Source organism: Neopsephotus bourkii, unplaced genomic scaffold (assembly GCF_033783945.1).
Source record: "Neopsephotus bourkii isolate Nb327-2 ecotype Australia unplaced genomic scaffold, CSIRO-AGI_Nbou_v1 NB_234, whole genome shotgun sequence".
Lineage (NCBI taxonomy): Eukaryota > Metazoa > Chordata > Aves > Psittaciformes > Psittacidae > Neopsephotus > Neopsephotus bourkii.
The window spans coordinates 17,560,907-17,574,685 of record NW_026900744.1 but is presented as its reverse complement, the minus strand read 5'-3'; the positions used below and the strand labels follow the sequence as shown (position 1 = coordinate 17,574,685).

Sequence of the window (13,779 nt, the reverse complement as noted above, 5' to 3'; positions counted from 1 at the left end):
GTTCAGGTTTAGAGACCTTCCTAAGCTTATCAGATACCCCAAATTATTTTTTATGAGGGATTAAAAACCTGTCAAGAGCTCTGCAGGAGAAAGAGGTGCATCTCAAATTCCAGCACAGTTATCCCATGCAGAACGTGCCCGCCAGCAACCAAGAACCCAGACTGCCCTCCGCTCTGGCCAGCCAGGCCTTAGGTAATGTCCTATATAAAGCACTTGCATCCGCACACTGCCCAGTGAGCATCTCAGAAATACTGCCTTGCTGCCTAATATATGCATTGGGTTTTGCTCAGCTTTTGAACCATCGGGTCACCTTGTTGTTAATTAATGAATCACTAAAATTATGTTTTGGGGCTACTAAGGTTTATTGGGTAGAAAATTATTTCAAATACAGAGAGCAAGCAGTAAAGATTGGAAATATGTTTTCAAGTATCAAGCTAATTGCTGCAGGGAATCCCAGTGGGATCCATTTGGAGCCCTGGTTTTTTATTTCGCTCCTCTGTTAATGACCCAGCCGAGGTTTGTAAAACAGCAAATGCACAACTGCGTGCTGATGGTGTGACATCCTGCATGCCAGCAGCTGGCAAGAGGTGGGATGTGCTATGCCTTCAATGGTGACATAGTGGTGGCAGTGGTGGTGGCCAGAGTGGTTCTCAGCCACATGCCCTGTCGCAGCAATGGTGACCATGTTGGGTCCAGCTCTGGTCTCAGCTGTAGGACTGCTCACCATCGTGCTGCTCTTTGTAGCAGTTCACTGAGCCAGATGAGAAACACATCCCACCACCACCCTCCTCCCGACACAGGTGTTACTGGAGATGAACACTAAGAGAGGGCTCGGCTGCTTCCCAGGACAGCTTTGTGCAGGTCCCACAGCCACAGCAGTGCTGGCAACTGCGCTTGAGGTTTCCATGGGTCCAGAAGCAAGACTACATAGATGCAGCTTGAAAGTGAGACTGGCCTAAGGCCAGACCTGTGACCAAGGGAATTGGCTTTTACATGTCATTGACCCTAAAGTACCTGTTTGTCTGAGAAAAGATGTCCTGCCTCGGGGTGACATCCTGCAGTCCTCCAGTCATCCCAGCAGGAAGAACCACATCCTCATTTCCAGTAAGGTTTCAATTTCCCTCAGGCAGGATCACTTGATTAAGGAACACAAGGAAAAATACAGTAACTTCCCAGCCCAGGCTCACCTGCAATCAAATCAGAAATCACCAAGAGGAGCCATCATCTTGCAAAGCATCTCATGAGCATGCTGCAAAGGTAGAGGTAAAGAGCAAGGTTCTCCTTGGCTCCATGCCATGACACCTTGCTCCAAACATCGACAGCAAAGCCCCTGCTGACCTGCCCCAGGCATGCATGCCACACAGTGCTGCCCGGGGAGACCCTCATGCATGCATGAGTGCTGGATGACAGCCCAAGTGAGCAGAAGTGTTTTGAGTGGCACAGATGGGACTTTTCTTCTTTCCTTTAGTTTTTTTTTACCTTGTGGTGCCCTCTGATCACTGCACAGTGATAACCCAGACAGGTGACTGACCTGGACAAAGTTTCATTCACAAAAACCATCCTTACTCCCCACTCAACTGGGGGGAAAGGGACACACACACACGGACACATTAAGACATCTTATTTACTACATCCAGCACTTCCTTGCTGTATTTTATTTTGGCTCCTGGAGGAAGCATCTCCCCCTGCAAGTGCCCCTCTTTCCAGTCCCTTTAAGGCACACAAGGTTTCAACAGAAGCCAGGCATCAGGATCCTATCACCGGTCTCCGCTCAGAGGGTCTGGATGTCAGCAGGGCTGTGAAGGAACGCAGAGGTCTGCTCGTCCATTGCCCAGGGACATCCACAAACTGAGCCTGGTACAACCCCATGCCAGGCAGGGCAGAAACTGGGATCTGCTGATGCTCTCTTCCCCCAGTGAAACAGTTGCCCTGGGAGTGTGACAGCAGGCAGCAGTGCTGGGGACAAGATGCTCCATCTCCCACCGAGTCAGCCAGCTCAGAGAAATGAAAACTGTGCCACGTTGTCCAAACCCACCCACCTTCTACAATTTCTCCTTCCAGAAAATGCCACCACCAACAACAAACATTCACAGCCAAAAGCAACCCTTTTTTTTTCTTCTTTTTTTTCCTAAAGAAGCCATATGCAGTGAAGGAGCCCACCTTGTCCAGCAACTGTGGCCAGGCTGGAGCTCTGGCCATGTCTGGTCATTCCTGACTTAATCCCTCGTATAACTGGAAGACAAAACCAAATCATTTAATCATCGCTGGATTTTCTTTCACCTACTACTCCCATGGCTGCCTCTCCTGCCTGGACTGCAGGCTTTTTGAGGTAGGAGCTCGCTCTCCCTAAGACAGAGAGCCTCCCTCAGTTCATCAGCACGTTTCCGGGGCCACGTATACTTGAAAGCAAAGCCTGGTTTCAAGACATCTTCATCTGATGCAGCCATTTCAGGTCCATGCCCAGCAGGCATCACCTCTTAGGCTCAGTACAATGCAATTAGTGCAGGGGTACAAAGCTTTCCTTTAACCATGCCCCGAACATGGAGCTGGTAGTTATGGGCTCCCAGAGACTCTAGTTCAAACAGCTTGTCTCTCCACCTTGGCAGCAGGCAGGCAGGCACGTCTGCTCCCTGCGCTGCTACAGAAACAACACGCTTTGAAATGCAGATCCTGCCCCGCTTTGTTCCCTGCATCTTTGTAGGTGCCGGATTTACAACACCCGCGCATCCTGATCACTGGCCTTACACCAAGGCTTGCTGTACCGGCCATGAACGCCAAGCTCACGTTAGTGTTCAGGACCACGCAAGCCCCAGGAGCCTTTTACCTCCCTTGGCTTCTCTTGACTGATGCTCAGGCAGGGAGAAACATGGTGATGCAAAGCTCAGGGTCAGACACAGCCAGCCCGATCACAGGATGCTTTTAAGATCAAGTCCTTGGTTCAGAAAGCTGCTCAGAGAAGCAGTTATTCACATGTCTGTCCTGGTGCCAGCAAGGGGGAGATCACGGATGAGGGCAAATTACTGCTCATGCAACAGCAGCTGAAGACATCAGTCCCCCTCTGGGCATGGGCAACCCCTATGCAATAGGGGGCTGCATCCAGAGAGCTTCAGATGGGGATGGATTTGGGATCCCCATGATGCTGAGGCTCACCTCCCCTCAGTGCAGGTGTCTGCCCCAGCCTGTCTCCCCTGTCCTCCATCAACAAGCTCAAGCTGCCAAGGGGAACATGGCTTGCAGTGTGCTGGCAGACACCCCATCCGTTTCAATTACATGCAGTCCAATTCCCATCATGAGGAGGCAAGCCAGGAGGAAATGCCACTGAAGTCAGCAGAGTCATGCTGCATAGTCTGGAGTGAGCGGGAGGAGATGCTAAGCCTGGCCTACACTCATCATCCGGGCTTCTTACACCTGCCCCATGCTGGCTCAATCCTCATTTAATTTATGACATCCATTCCCAAACTGGCAGGATGTGTTTACGATTAACAAGAGGGCTGTGGTGAGATGTGTCCCTTTTTCTTTAAAGCCACACATCAGACCCCATACCATCCTCTGCTCCCTGCAATAGAAAGCCTGCTCTGTAACCAAGTGCCCAGCTGCCAGCCTAAATGCCAAACCACGCAGCCTTGACCCCAGCAAACACCACCCACTAAAACACATAGCTCCAGTTTACACCGTTCCCAGGCCAGAGCCTTAATGATTCATGGCTTTGAGCCCTCAGCCCAGCTTAGCTCACTCACACAGGACGCACCGCAGAAGTAGGTTCCAGCACTGATATCCTCTAGGGTGCACTGAACATACCCCAGTCCTTTGGCAGCCAGCAGCCAAGAGAATGGCTGCTATGGGACTGTTCCTGCTGGTCCAGCTCTCAGAGTAGAGGAACAAGTCCCCTTTTTGCTGCCTGCCCTCTCCCCAGGCTTAGGACAGCTCAGAAGGGCAGCTGAGTACTTCCAGGAGCTGCCCAGGATCTCCATTCCAGTGCTTCTGTTAGACCAAAGGGTCTGGAGACATGGCTATACCCTGGCTGCAGGACCAGCAAGTCCAAAAGCCACTACAGTAACGTGGCATGGGAAGCAAACAGGGAAGATTAGCAGCTCTGCAAATTTCCCAGGGCCTTCTAACAGCAGAGGAATTACTTCAGGAAATGGTAAGATCTGAGGAAGCCTCCAGGCACAAGAAGGAAGCCAAATAAAGCCCTGTGCTCCCTGTTGGCTGACATGTTGTACTCAGATGTACTCCCAGCTGTGGCCATTCTCCATCACCTCGGAGAGACAGGACCACCACCAAACCCAGGAGCCAAATTAGTCATCAGTGGAGTTGAGGATTTCCTGCTGGACCCTGAGGAGGAAAGCAGAAGCCCTGAGGCATGGGATTAATGTAAGCTAAAGAGAGCACGAACAAAGATCAATCCAGTCTCACTTCAACACATCAGATACCCAAGGACTCCCTCCTCTGGAAAGACTCTGAATGAATAATCCTTCCCATTAATATTGAGATCTATCTTGAAACAGCGGCTGTCCCTTCCCACCCACCATCCCTTTTGAAGGCCACTCCAGAATGATCTCTTTCAAGCCTCAGAAATTGCTTTTAAAATCCCATCTAAATTTATTTATGACCAGCTTACCACATAGGGATGCATCTCTCTCTCTACCAGAGTCCTTGCAAAAGCCGCTGGTATTAACAAGTAGATGTCTTTTTAAACCCCACAGAGGGTTAAATCTAATTCCACTTCCTATTCCAGGAAGTCTGGGATGCAGCCAAAGTATTTGCTCTGTCCTGCGGTGGGGACCCATTGTAAGACCCCCAGCCCTTTCCTTTCTCCATTCCCTTGGGAGCAGTAAGGACAGAGAGTGCCTGAACTTCCTAAAGCCTGGCCCAATGCCCCAGAAGATGGGGCATTGGTATATATATGTCAATATATATGTATGGAATATAGTCTCTGTGGCTGGAATGCCATGAATTTTTATTTCACCTCCACAGAGGCTATTCTGGGTCTGTGTGCCACGGAGACCAGCCCAGCAGCAAACAGAACCTGGCCCACCCCTTGTGTAGCAGTTGATACCAAGCAAGGAGAAATGTACCAACCCAGACATCTAAGGTAGGAGGGGGTCCCTGTTGTCTGCAGGACTACATGGCAACCTTTCTGGCCTGTGCTGCAGGAGCTTAGGCCTTTCTTCAAACTCCTTGCACTTTCTAAGTGATTTCTGCCTTCCACTTCATAGAATCACAGAATAGTTAGGGTTGGAAAGGACCTTAAAATCATCAAGTTCTAACCCCCCTGCCATGGGCAGGGACACCTCACACTAAACCATCTCACCCAAGGCCTCATCCAACCTGGCCTTGAACACTGCCAGGGATGGAGCATTCACAACCTCCCTGGGCAACCCATTCCAGTGCCTCACCACCCTAACAGGAAAGAATTTCCTCCTTATATCCAATCTAAACTTCCCCTGTTTAAGTTTTAACACATTATCCCTTGTCCTATTGCTATAGTCCCAGTTCCTCTCTGGCATCTATAGTTTCCCACCTGTAGCTCAACTAGATTATGATGTTCTCTTTCAGAGCTACAGAAACAAACATGACTATTTCACACCAGGTAGGACCATTATGCCTCTGAGAACTTTTGGAAACTTAAATAAAGAGTCAGAGGCTATCAAGAAATTTGCAGCTGTGAGAGCCAGCAGTGGAGGGAAATGCAGGAGTAGATGCTGAGGGGCTGAAAACCAATGTCAAGCCTCTGAGACCGCCTGGAGACAGACTGAGTACTGGGGCTGGCTTGGGACCTGGCCTCCAAAAGAACACCGCAGACAAACAGCACACCTGGATCATCTTTTATAAGGCCAAGGGAATTCGGAGGGTCCTTCCACCCCAGTAAATGTTTGGGATTTAGATGCTCAGCGGCACGGTTGGAACAATTTCCTTGATCTTTTATTACCCTGGTAAATAATTTATTGGGACAGCCATTTTAAAAAATCCCATAAAAGACCTATAAAACATATTTATCACACAAAAAAACATGCTCCCTGGCTCCAACCAAGACGCTGAAAACTTGTTTGTATACTTCACTGCACATAAACTAACCAATGCCTTGTGACAGCTTTAAGCTTTCTAACAGCTCTCTCCCTGCTGCTTTTTATTTCCATTTTTCTCTCTGTAACTTCAGAAGGAAAAAAAGAAGAACCCATCACAACAGGAGAGGTTTCTGCTTTGGGGCAGATATTGACAATCGGAGCTGCCCCCCACTTCTCATGGCACCTGGTAACTTTAGCAAATGATGCTTCTTCTGCCTGAAAAACACAACTCAAAGCTGTGGCTAGCTGTAGCATGTTGGGACATTGGGATTGGCAGCCATACACAGAGGGCTGGAACTCAAATGATCTTATGGTCCTTTCCAAACCAAACCATCCTCTGATTCTATGTGTGACTGAGGTGCTTGTGGTACAGGCATCAAGCCACCTCTTTGTACCTCAGTTTCCCTCTTGAGATCAGGAGCACCCATAAAGTACTTTCTTCTGCTGATAGCAGAGGGCAGGATCCTTTTTTCAGCCAACACTCGACTAAATGAATAATCCAAACAAAGGGCTGAGGAATGCATTTTCACACCCAAAACACGCAGGAGCCACCATAGCTTTTCATCACTTCCCTTGGACACCAGAGGATGCAGTGAGGTGAAGCCTGGCCAGCAGGACAAGACATCAGCCTGCGTTGAAGTACAAAACCAGAACCCAAAGCATATTTATAGTTGCAAGCACGATGCCTGGTGCCAGGCAGTCACACAGCCTCCCAAAGCAGACCAACCCACATCCCCCCGCACTGTGCCTGCAAACCCAGACCTCATCAGGGACAGCTCTGCCCAGCAAAATATCAACACACACACCAAGATGACCTGGCATGGGGAAACCAAACTTCACACCTGGGGATGGGCTGAGGTGTGCTTCTCCTCTTCCCAGGAGTAGGGGGCCATGTGCGAGCAGCAGTGAGGCAGGATTGAGCACGGAGCCCCTCTGCTGTGATGCAGACCCAATCTTCCAGCCATGCAGGGAAGCAATCAGGAGCGAGAGCACAGTCCTCCCACACTGGGTCAGCAGAGCTGGCCACCAGAAGGGCTGCCAAAGCACACAGACACCCAGGCATGCACAAAGCCTGCTCCAGATGGCATCTGTCAGAGGGAGCCAGGAGCTGTCTGGGTCAGTGTGCTCCCCATGCATGATTTGACTCTTCCCCATCCCCAGATATCTCCAAAATCCCTCATTCTGGTCCTGGTTCCAACACAGTGGTGATGTAATCCACTAAAATGCCTTTTCAGGACACAACACTCCCACTGTGCTCCCCCCTTCATTCAGCTTCCCCTCTGCCCATCTAAAGCCCACATGAAGCACTTGAGCTACAGCTGCTTTCATGCCCACGTGAACCAAAATGTTCTTGTCTGCACTGGCTGGTTCTCCGTAATGTCTGCTCTCTGCCTCCACCACTTGCTCTACAGAGAGATCACAAGTTCAGAGCAAGCTCAAGCAGCCAGCATGGCCATATTATGAAGAACAAGCTATGAAAAGGTGACCAGTGGTAAAAGTAAGGTGGGGCTGGGGTCTCTGGATGCAGGGCATCACATTTGCCCCGCTTCAGAGCAACCATGGCTATGGGTACATTAACAGGGCACGTGAGAGCTCATCTGAGGCAGTGAATGTAGTACAGCTCCATCATAAGCCAGTCTCCCAGGCAGGTTAAAGCCCAGCAAAGCATCGAGTCTTCTGTGTTCATGGAGGCAGGGATGGAGAATGTAGATGCAGAGGGCAGGGAGAGCCTTTGCTTATCAGGTCCATAAGTGGAGGCAGACAGCAGTCACCCAGAAGCTGGGATTTCAGGCTCAGCTTTGGGGCTGGGGCCTCTCCCAGCTTCACCAGGTCTCCCAGCTCCTTTGGCTGCCGCTTCCAAACTGATGAGCACGTTTGGGGTGAACTCCGTTTGCAGATTTAAAAATCAAACCCTGGCACAGGAAATTAAAAGATAATGCAAGGAATTACTTAAAAAAAAATTAATCTTTATTACTCTCCACTCCCAAGCTGCTAATAAAAAAATGTGTTTCTCATGCAGTCTCTCAAACAGGTTATAAAGCAGAGGAAGAGAAGAAAGCAGATGCTTTAAAAAACCATCTTTCACCCCTCCGCCCTGCCTGCCTGCCATAGCCATTCATCTATACCCATGTGTCAGCTCCCAGCAGCTTCCAACTCAGTCAGCCCTTTTTACCCTGCTAGATAATTATTCCCCATTTCACTCTGGTCCCCCCTGTCCTCCGTGTTTTACACCTCCAGTTGATCAGCAACCCCAATCCAGAGAGCAGCCTAGAAGCTGGTTTAATAGCACACCTTCCTTGCCCCAGGTATCTCTGAGCACTGTATAAACCAGGATGAATTATAGCTCATTACAGAAAGAGCAGGCATTTGGGAAGTAAACAAAGCAGCTATTATAGAAGCCAGCAATAGCATCACAACCCCAGACCAGGGTTGACACATGGAGGAAACCATGCCTGAAAGAGAGGTCAAGGATCCTTGGCAGCTCTCAGAAAGCAGTGTAAGAGACTGAGACGCAGGTGGCAATTGCACAGATTTATTCAGAAGATGCTTCTGTCTAGGAATGTGCTCAAAAAAGAATCATGGTCCTTGGCTCTAGCTGGTGCTGGAGCTGATGGAGCCAGAAATGGGACTACATACCACTTTTTGTCTTGGACCTACCAAGAGCCATCACAATTAGAAACCTAGCACATGAGATGAAGAAGCAAAAGCTATCAAACCCACCAGCTGTGTCCACGCTCCAGTAGAAGAAACAATCATGAGCACAGATCCATCTCCCACTAGCCGTCTGGCCATCTCAGGAGTGTGTCTGCCCTGGGCATGCTCAGGACACCCATCACCACTGCTCCTGCCAAAGAGGTGTCCCTGGGTCTGCTGGAAACACAGGCATGCTTGGAAGGAGCAGAGTACTTCACAGAAGGAGAAACCGAGAGACCAAGAGCTACTGCATCACACTACCAGCCCAGCACGAAAGACGGCTCTCTTAGCTACTCCATGCCCAGCGCTGCGGCTGGGATGAAGGAGCCAAGCAGGCAACAGCAGTCCCCTGAACATGCTCTGATGGCCACTACTGCAGGAGCAGCCTTAGAAGACCCATAAAATCCAACCTTTTTATCCAGAGATGAGCAGTACAGGCACAAAACCCACCCCCTTCCCTCTCCCATGCAGAATGCAGGGGTTTTATCCCAGGAAAAGCAGCTCCACACCTACTCCTCATTGGGGATATAAGGAGTATTTGGCCTCTTCTGACTCCACAAAAGAGAAACGCAGCCTGGAAATAAAGCACTGGCAAGGAACAGGTGCTGGGGGTGGAGGAAGAAGAAGGGCAGAAACACAAGCAGGCTCAAACACAAGGAAGAAACCCCCAGGGACAGAACGTGCCTGCTGGCACTGCTGGCTGGTACACCTGCGGCTCCCCAGCCAGGGGCAGAAGCAGAGTGGGGATGCCAGAGTAGTGAGGCAGGAGGTGGCTTTCCGAGGGGAGGCTGACTGTGATTGATGGCACCGCACTGTGTTCTCACTGATGTAGAAAATTAGAGAGCAATCGCTTCAGATATTGGCCCATGTGAGACACTTGTTGTGTCCATCTCCTGTACACAGGTGCCTCTCTTGGGACCTCTCCCTCCAGCTTGTAGGCTCATCATTCAGAGTGCTGAACTGGGAAAAGTAACATTGTGTTATGGGCTTTTTCTTTTTCCCCCAACTACTTGATTGTATTATTCTTGGGAATACGTAAGGTGCTGATTTCCTCAGTCAGCCACTCGAGGGGAAGTTTGTTTCATTCTTCTTGGCTAGGAAAAATTAACTCTTCATATTTTACTTTCTTTCCTAGCCCAAGGCAGAGAACAGGCTCTACAAAAGAAAAAGACAGAAGCCTTTTTTTTTTTCAGGTGGAAACAGCTCCCTAAAACCCAGCAAGTCATGCTCCACCCTGGGGCAGATCTGATTGTTGGTAACCACATCGAGCAATGCTACTCTGCTAATGTAGCCTTTGGCAGAATGGTCCCCTCTTGGCTTTCCATCCCTTTTGCCATTTAAACAGTTCCTGGTTTTCCTTCCTGTTTTTGTGTCTGCTTTTGTCCCTCCATTGCCTCTCTGTGAGATGCCAAAAGAGCTTTGAAGTGGTCTTTAAGTGGTTTTAAAAAAATCTACGTATGCTTCTATATGAAATGATGAAGCCAGTGGTCTAGATCAGCACAGGCTGGTGGATCTTCAGGAGATGTGCTTCAGAGTGCTGGGAGGACTGCAGCTGGTGGCATGGTTGTCCTTTTAACAGAGGACCAAGCAGGGTTGTATATGTCTTTTTGTGAGGAGCTCCCCAGTTCAGGAGCCTGGACATTCCTGCTGGGTGATGAGCTTCGAAGCAGGGAAATTCTGAAGCCATTCTTTTGAAGCCCAAGAGCAAAAAAAGCAGCCACAGGTGAGGAGACTACTGGGCCCTTGCCTTAAAACAATTCTATCCCTCAGTAGTGGGCAATCAGTTTTTCCTCAGCCAGGCACAGCATACGAGCTCATGTCCCAGTGTTTCCAAGCACGACAGAGGAACCTCTCTGACTGCTGCCAACACAATGCCAAACAAGCCCTACACTCCTACTGCAACCGGTAACCTCTCTTCAAACTCTCCAAGAGCTCCCAGGCAACTACACCAGTCTGGGGAGCAGCACAGCTCTTCCACTTGTCTGGCATGGCTAGAAGAGACTGACAAAACAGGTTAATGTGGGGACTCCCACCTCCAGAAAGGGAAATAGTTCAGTTTCCATCACAACTCCAAGCTCCACCATTGGTTTCTCCTAACAGCTCTCCAGCTTGGGGCAATTGAGCTTGCTCCCATATCAAAAGGGCAAATTGCTTTTTTTTCCTCTTGGGTATCTCAAGAATGGCTTCAAAATTTCCCTGCTTTGAAGCTCATCACCCAACAGGAATGTCCAGGTTCCTGAACTGGGGAGCTCCTCACAAAAATACAAACACAACCTTGGTTTGTCCTCTGTTAAAAGGACAACTATGTCACCAGCTGCAGTCCTGCCAGCACTCTGAGCATCTCCTGGGTTAACGCACTGAGGGCTGACAATAACCAGCAAACATCAGATCCAAGCCAAAGCCTGGAGCACTCAAGAAATCCCCACGGGATGACTTGAAACAAAGTGTCCCTCTCCCTTCCTCCCTCCCACATCCACCAGAGACTGACCCCAGAGCCCACTACCAGTTTTCCTAGCGGTGGTTAATCATCTGCCCCTCTGGAAGTCCCTTCTCAGGGTGCAGAACAGTCCCCACACATTCCACCTTCTCCATCTGCTGATGGCTTCCTTCCACCCAGGCTGAGCCTCCCCCAACCTGAACTAATGGTAAGAAATTAGCATTAAAATGATAGCTTGCTATTAGTAGTGCCTCAGCTTCCTATCACACTCCAGGAACAGGGAATGACAGGCTGTGATTTCCCTGCCGTGATGCAGGGGAGAGGGAGTGATGGCAGCCAGAAGCACTGAAGTTACTCATGGAAAGTTTTAGGCTCATCTCTCCTATCCCAGCAGCCCCTTCCATTCCCCATCCCCATCGTGCTCATCCACTACACAGGCAATCCTACAAACAGATGGCACCTGGGCAGGAAAGCAGACAAATTGGCTCCCACCTGCAGGAGCACTAAGCTTTCAAAGCAGACAAAGCACTCACTCGCCAAGAGCCCTGCAGTGTGGAGATGCCAGAGGAATCTGCCATCACCCGCCTTCCTCCCTCCTCACTGCTCAATGACTCCTGCTGCATCCTTGCCTGCTTGCAGGCATACAGCTGGCTCCTCCCAGGAGTCAGTGGCAAGAGGAGAAGGTTGTCCTGAATCAAGTGCCTAGAAGAGGTAATTCAGGCCGAGCATCAACGGAGCGATACTTTTTTCATGTCAGCACAAAGCTTTGGCTTGGAGGGCTTGCAGCTAGCCTGAAGGAAGAGGGTTTTCTTGGGTCCCCACTGAACATCCATCTGTTTGTCATAGAAACAGCAAGCTCAAGCTGTTTCTTCTCTCCTCCTGCCAAAGCAGGGGTCTGCCCTCCCAGAAAATTCCCCTCCTTGACCAGATAGCTGTGGCAAGAACATGGAAAGTCTCATTTCATTTTCTGCCTGCCTGCCTGCCTGCTCCTCTGAGCCCACCTGGCTGAAAGCTTCTTAGTACATCAAGGCCAGGGAAGCAGCTCGCATACCAGACTGCAGAAAACAGAGAGGCAGGAGGAGATGAGCAAATCCATGGGTGTCGATGCAGGTTGTCATCTCCCTCTGGGTACCTGAGTGACCCTGCAGAGTTGTAGCAACTGAGGATTTCATATATGGTGCATTCATCCTTGCAGAGCCCCATAGTGCTGGTCATCTGCACCAGGGAAAGGGGACACAGTGAGGACAAGACATGTAGGAGCACTTGAGTGCTTTCAGCACGTATTACATGGAGTCATACACAACACTGCTGAAAACATCCATTCAAAGCTACACTTTTAAGCTGCTTGGGTAAAGTCAATCTCTTCCACTCCATCCTTACCTCTCAAAAAGTGCCTGGACCAACAAGTGAAGGCAAGTGTCCTTGAACTCCAGCCTTCCAATTGCCTTGTAATAGGCTTACAGATGGGATGAAAAAGGGAGAAGGAAGAGGATGGTAGGAAAAAGCAGGGTAAAACAGTTACCCCTTTCCCAGCATTTCTATTAGCAGCTGAGATGTGGGAGCAAGGAGAGGATTTATCTGATGATGGATAGCCCGTACATTTGTATCTTCACTGAGCCATAGACCCAGTTCGGCAGACTCCTGACAGATGCAGATGGCAAAGCCATTTTTAATAAGGTGGAGAAAAAAGGGAAAAAGAAAAAAAAAACAAAACAAACCAAAACAAAGACAGGCTCCAGCTGGAAAAGATGGAAGACAGAATCAGGGCTAATAGAGAACCAGAATCTTGGATGCAATAAAGAAGCCCACCCCCTACCTCTGTTTTCTACCATGGCCTGGCAGCAGCAGGGTCATTCTCTCTCCTCTGTAATCAGGTGGAAAATGAAAGCTGCACCCAGAACAGCACTATAGCTTTGCTGAAGTGGTCCCTGAGGACAAAAAGGTGGCAGAGAGGCTGCTGGAACTCTTTTGGGCACAAGCACTCTTCTACAAGATTAGCTCCCATTTCAGAGGAGGTGAGAGACAGCCTGGGGAGAACATTAACATGTTTGCCCCTCAGACCCTGATTTAGTTCAGGCCTGGCCCCCAGAGAGCACAGATGGCCCCCAGGACTCTGAAGAGGCATCCCTGGCAGACTTCCTGTTGGTACAAGACTGCCAGCATGGCAAAGGACCATGCTGTGCAATGCTCCCATGATGGCAAACAGCAATCCCAATGACCCTGATTTATCTCAGGCAGTGACAAGGGCTTTCCCTCTGTCCCAGGCCACCGCACAGCAAACAGACACCAGTGACACAGTGCTGCTTATCAGCACAGCAAGAAAAGTGATGATCAGCACAGTATACATCGCCCTTTGAGCAGCACGTATGCATGCCCTGCTTGTTACTAGAAGCCAGCGATTCTTGATGTAAGCCCAGGGGAAGGGAAAGGAAGAAGTAACCTCATGAAGGGAAAGATTTCACCTCAACCAGTGACATTCTGCTGTTGTCACCGCAAGCCATAACATCACCCTCTCGATGTGAAATCTAAGTTGACAGTGATACAGGAGAGTAGACAGGGCAGCAGTCTCTGCACAAAGCA

The 13,779-nt window shown here is 49.7% G+C and overlaps 1 long non-coding RNA gene across 1 annotated transcript; it reads right to left on the bottom strand.

The window, feature by feature from the left end:
• Positions 1–353: 353 nt before the first annotated feature.
• On the bottom strand, positions 354–5,179 carry LOC133208031 (uncharacterized). The gene is made up of 3 exons (XR_009724219.1): positions 2,825–5,179; positions 2,161–2,232; positions 354–1,135 (listed from the first exon to the last, which is right to left on the bottom strand). It is a non-coding gene; the product is annotated as an uncharacterized LOC133208031 (long non-coding RNA).
• Between the last annotated feature and the right edge of the window lie 8,600 nt (positions 5,180–13,779).